This window comes from Watersipora subatra, chromosome 5 (assembly GCF_963576615.1).
Source record: "Watersipora subatra chromosome 5, tzWatSuba1.1, whole genome shotgun sequence".
Lineage (NCBI taxonomy): Eukaryota > Metazoa > Bryozoa > Gymnolaemata > Cheilostomatida > Watersiporidae > Watersipora > Watersipora subatra.
Genome location: NC_088712.1, coordinates 63,822,223 through 63,828,222, shown reverse-complemented (window position 1 = coordinate 63,828,222; position 6,000 = coordinate 63,822,223). Strand labels below are relative to the sequence as shown.

General features: G+C 35.2%; 1 protein-coding gene across 1 annotated transcript in view; it reads left to right on the top strand.

Moving 5' to 3' along the window:
- LOC137396414 (equilibrative nucleoside transporter 3-like) overlaps positions 1–6,000 on the top strand; it is a 42,195-nt gene continuing 36,195 nt past the window's right edge. Inside the window, exon 1 of the mRNA XM_068082682.1 lies at positions 1–92. The gene's annotated coding sequence lies outside the window, so the exon portion shown is untranslated. The remainder of the gene's footprint in view (positions 93–6,000) is intronic.

Here is a 6,000-nt window from a genome sequence, read left to right as displayed (position 1 = left end):
CTTATCACGAACTACTGGAATGGAGTACAGACGATTGTTATCAGACGAGCTGATATGCTGATCTTTCTTTTATCTTTTTAGTTCTACATAAGGTATGTTGAATTAAACAACGTTAGATTATTGTCGTAGATGGAATTATATAGTGACTGTGAACTATATAGTGACGGTGAACTTACTGGAAACGAGTATGTATGTATACATTCACAAGTTTTATTTTTATGGATTAACCATTCTTCTCTCCAACACGTCCAGCGCAAAGGTACCGCTTCAACTTACACAGTACTTATGATTCAACATGCAATAGTACTTAGACAATGTAGAATAAGATTTCTGATCAATAGCGAATGGGTAAACCTTTTGTACTGGACAAAGGTGCGACACGAACTAAAGATTTATTCATGCATAAACGCTACTTAATATTAAAAAAACAACTGCTTACGATGTTTACACATGCAACAATGGTTTTTAATCAGCATTAGCTCGATTGTTAAGCAATGTGTTATTACTTTTAGTGTTGTATGTGGCAACACAAAATCTGTATTCTGTCTATTATTGGAACTGTTTCTGGAGGTTATTTTAAGCATTGATTGAAATAATAAGCTGATGAAAAAACATGCACAAACTGTTTGATTTTTATTTAATGAAGTCTCCACTGACGTTGGTTTTACCGAATCCACTGACGTTGGACACCGAATTCGTCCTCAGTAACCCTGAGCTGAACTATTATGCACAAAATGTAATAACCTAGGGTTACACTGAGCTTTCAGAAAATGTTTTTTTGCACAACCAATTACATTGCTTGAGAAATGTATGCATTTCATAAAAAGAATTCTGGAGGACAGAACCATGTATTACTTGAACACTAAAACAATTTCCATTTCTATAAAAGAATCAAGAAAATGTGTCGTTTCTTCTTCAGGTGTGACTTGGTTGGAAATTTTGGGTGCTTTCTTTAGAAACATGGCTATTGATAGCTGTTTTCATTGTTTTTTTCTTTTACAGCTGTTGTTTTACTCTGGTTTCATAGGTTGGCATAGCAGAAGTATTTGCATTTGAGAATTTTGTCGAATGAAATTTGTAAAAACATGTAAGTGTATTATGACTTGGAAGTCACTTACAAGTTGTTGGCTTTTAACATTAGTTTTGTAAGCTGTTCTAGAATAAGACTCTTGTCCACTTCTTATTGTGATGGCTATCTGTTTTTTTTCCATGACAGATTTTCTTCATTTTCACAAAAGTTATGAGCTCTATGAGGCTGAGAGTAGGCATTATTTGGTCATTAGTTTTTATAAGTGATGCTATCAAAGCATTCATAACCAGTTAGCTCTGCTGGTTTAATTTTATTGTTGGCAGTATCACATAAAGTTTGTGGAAAAAGTTGAGACAATCAGCTATGAGCAACCCAACCTATTGTTTAACGAATTGATAAAAACTACTTGAATGATTAAATACAACAAACACGTCTTTGAAAAGTGTATAGTCTCTATGACCTATAAAACTTTGGTTCATGCACCACCTACAAATAGGTGCGGCCGTAAACAGGCAGCTATTTAATACTCCTCTACCATAATTAATGATGAAAAGATATATCGTGTTTTCTACACTAGGTAGTCTGCTAATTGTCATCGAGTCACTTGGCACAACATGCAGCAGAGACAAAAAACTTCAACTAAATTTCCAGTCCTTATCTGCAGATTCATAAAAGTCTAAAGGGCTGGTCACGAAGCATTCTACTTAACCTAATAAGCATACATATGTATAGTCATAAAAAGGAATATATAACAGTGACGATAGCATGGCCACTTTGTATTTGCTATACACTGGCTAAGACGACTGTCCAATAAAATGTAAGTGCTCTAACTAATAGTAACAGGCTATTGCTGACCAATGTTAAACTTGAGGTTTCTGTTATCTTTGAACACATTCCGCACTACATCGGCAAGTTCAAAAAATGGTACATGTAAAATTCAGCAAGTTTGACCATATTTAAGTAACATCGCTTATATAACAGTTATTGCCACCTTGAATTATAAATTTGTTTATATATGTTCATGTTCAATGGCGTAACACGGTCCTCTGTGTGATACACATCAGGGAGTAAAAAGAATATCAATGAAAACTACATAAATAGTGGCAATGACTACTTACACATATTGTAACAAAAATGACTTAGCTAAATCCAGAGTTTTTCATTCCACCCTCTACTTGTCTCTTCATTGGTATAAACCAATCTAAGGGACTTTTAGTCCCATACTTAGCAAAATATGAAAAAACCTTTGGATAAGCTTACACCATGAGGTGACGCAACACCAGCTCGATATGAACTATTCATCAGCTCCATACCATATTCCAAATCCTGGCCTGCGATTGGTGGGCTTGCACTCCCTTTCTAATGTAACATACTAAGAATAGCTAATCCCAGGGCTGATACTCTGAAAGAAACACCCACCTGGATAGGCCCAGACTTGGATATTGTACCCCCAATCACCTGGTTGGTCAATTTGAATTTGGATATTGTACCCCCAATCACCTGGTTGGCCAATTTGAAATACACCCCCTAAACACTGGGAGTTCCCTAGAGGGCACCCAGGTTTCACGCCCCACTAAACATCCAATATGATTCATGCATTAATAAAGCAGAAAAAAGCTACACACAAAATTCCCAATTTTATTTAAATACGTTTTTATTTCGGATTTTTTGTTTGTTCAGTATTGCAAAAGCGATCGTTTTTTTCTTCTGCGAACGGATTATTTTTTGTTGCTAACAGAGGCCAATATATTTTAATTTACTATTGGTAAAAAATTAAACAAAAAAGGCAATTAGCTAACCATAAATCTATTTATAAAAACCGTTCGTGTGGCGGCATAATAGTCGCTCTGCCCACTAACGTCAGTAATCGCAAAACGGCAAAATGTCGCTATGCCTGCAAAAGGGGTAATAAAACTTATTCCAAGCCTCAACCATCAGCATATCATTTTCATTTACAAGGGAAAACAGAATGAATAACAATGAAATAAGTTTATCATCCATTCTGAGTATTTTGCTAAAGGGTTGCTAAGATAATGCAGTGTCGACTGTCTCTTTTACCTTCCTTTCCCGTCAGCAAGCAAGCAACAGCAATCTGCATTAAAATTAAGACTGGATTTTCGGTGCAATTTCTTGGTATTACTTTGACTGAATAAAAACTTAATGATCATGGGCCCTTTTACTGGCTTGGCTGTGGAAACCCCCCCCTAAAGTAGCAAATTCACTGACAGTGCCCCATGGTCTGAAAACCCCCCCTAAAACGTGATTTTGGGCCGAACCTAATGGGCCTTTTAGGAGGGAGCATCAGCCCTGGGTAGCTAATTGTTAGAAACAATAGAGTTGGAACATATGCTTATTGATTGGCAATAATGTGATTTGTTTGAGTAAATATCGACATCAAATGCATCGGTTTTGTTTGTTATGTCACCAATATTTTTTGGTTTATTGTTCACAAGTAGACATACCCAAATTAGGAATTGGAAAGAAATGGTATAGGCCTACTACTAACTGTGAAATATTTGGCTTTTCAAGTAAGAATTCACCATAGTTTAGATAACAATTACAGTTTTATATATTAATCATAACATTCAAAACTATGAAGGAACAACAATTTTTTTAAAATATAAAACTTTTTTAAAGTACTATTTATTGTTTGTTTTTCTGGACCAGAATAAACAGATTTTTATAAATATCAGACCTAGAGCAACAGCATGAAATTACCCAGGTAGAAAAAAAGACTCCTCAAAGTAAGGTTCTTCTATTTTCACTGTTTGAGACTTATTTATGAACTGGGCAAATTTAGTGAATTAGAGATCACAATTCTTTGAATTTTTAAAAGGATTATCGTTAACAACTGCAGACATTTTCTGCACCTTATTCAGTGAGTTTAGTTTCATCTACAACATGTGGCAAAAAGTTGTTTTTCACTAATCTTCACCTATTGTATAGCTGCCGTTGACTCAGATTTTGAAATAAAATGTTGTTAGTTCTTATCATTCATGTCAGTTGTCTTGGAGGCCCTGCTAGTGGCACCAAAGAGTTTAGCACCAAACAACTTAAAGATAAAATGTGCAATGTTGTTTACTCTTCGACTCGTATTTAAAAATTATTAATAGTTGCAGTGTCAGGCAATAAAGAAAGTAGGCTACCTGTTAGTTCATGTTCCCAACAGCAACCTTTGTTTGTATTGCGATAGATCGTTTACATAACCATGTTTGTTTTTAAATGTTTTTAAAAAGTTTGAGCGTTTTAATCGTGATCAAGATGTATCGATTTTAATTGTAAAATATCCTGTCAATCAGATCACCTCAAACATTAAAAACAATCGCAAATGATAGAAAAACACTGATACTTTCTGATAAAATCTACTAAAATGTTGTGTGTAAGTTCATCTGTAATAGTCAAAGGATCTCCATGTTAACTGTTATAGATGGTGCCTACCATACCCTAGATGTTACCTGTTACACTCCACCCTAGATGTTAACTGTTACACTCCACCCTAGATGTTAACTGTTACACTCCACCCTAGATGTTACCTGTTACACTCCACTCTAGATGTTAACTGTTATAGATGATGCCTACCATACCCTAGATGTTAACTGTTACACTCCACCATAGATGTTAACTGCTACACTCTGTCCTAGATGTTTTTGTGAAATAGTTCACAGCTAACATTGACATACACATAGAAAGAACTGTTATTCTATTTTGGATTTTTGTCATGGCTTTATAACAAAACTAAAAAAAGACAGGTTGCCAAACTTATTGGTGATTTTCAGGGGAACTCGCTGCAAATATTGAGTATCTAAGTTGATATGCTCGAATTTTTTGTGCTTAAATCAAGTGAAACGGTCTAAAAATTGTTGATAATAAGAATGTATTACAATACTGTCATCATAGCATGACAACAGTAGTGCCCACTAGCCTCAGTTAAAGTTTCTCTTTAAAACATTACGGTGCACTGCATTGACTTGTTATGTGCATTGACATGTACAGCAGATTTACAATGCATGAAAGGGAAGTGTAATGCACTGTGGGTATGAATGTTTCACAGTTGGATTATTTCCTTTCATCGGCATAAATCATGCTCAGTTTAGCCATTCGCCTCACAACATTTGAGTAGCCCTCAGCTGGTAAGAAGGTTAATAATTATGTTTAACCAGTAGCTATTGAGGTAACTTCCTCTCTATCATGTGATGATAAGCTTAAGTTACCAGTGAAGAGTATACTTTGGCCTGTCTGATCCATTTAAAAGCTCAGATGTTTTGTGGACTATACCATAAGGTGTCACGATATCTGGTGATAACAATGCAAGCTTTTAGACTTTGAAGTATCACTCATAGTAGTCACATCAACATCAAAAGCAACCAAGAGAGCCAATTATGGTCACCCTGACTTATCTCTATGGACCTTCAGTTATTATGATTCAGAGTTAAGATGAACTGCAGCTCAAATTACTACATAGTACTATAATTTACGGAGAATATATTGCGTGAGCGAGAATAAAAATAGACTTGTTTTGTATCTGCTGGAGGACAAGTAAAGAATTTGTATTTATGTAAGACCCATTTGGTTTGACCGTATTAGCCTGGTATACTACAGCCTGTTTTCTCAAATTAAATATATTTCATCAAAATGCTGATATTGTTTTGTGCGATTCTGGCTGCTTACAAACCTGTTCAGTCCGACTATCATATTTACATTAAAATAGTTCATAGAGAGATTGAACAGTTACCTAAGGTCGGGGAGGCAGTTGGTGCCCTTTCTAGATTTTTAAGAAGTCTCCATCGCTAAACAAGAAATGTGAAGGCACTTTTTGCATCTCACATCTCTTCCTTGATTTGCTTGTTCTTAACATTCTGCATTCAGGATTTGCAATAACTTGCAGCTGGCTCCTTAGCAATGAAATTTAAACAGCTTTAAAGACTAGCTTACGCAAAATTTTAGTAGATTTTATCCAACATTATCAGTAT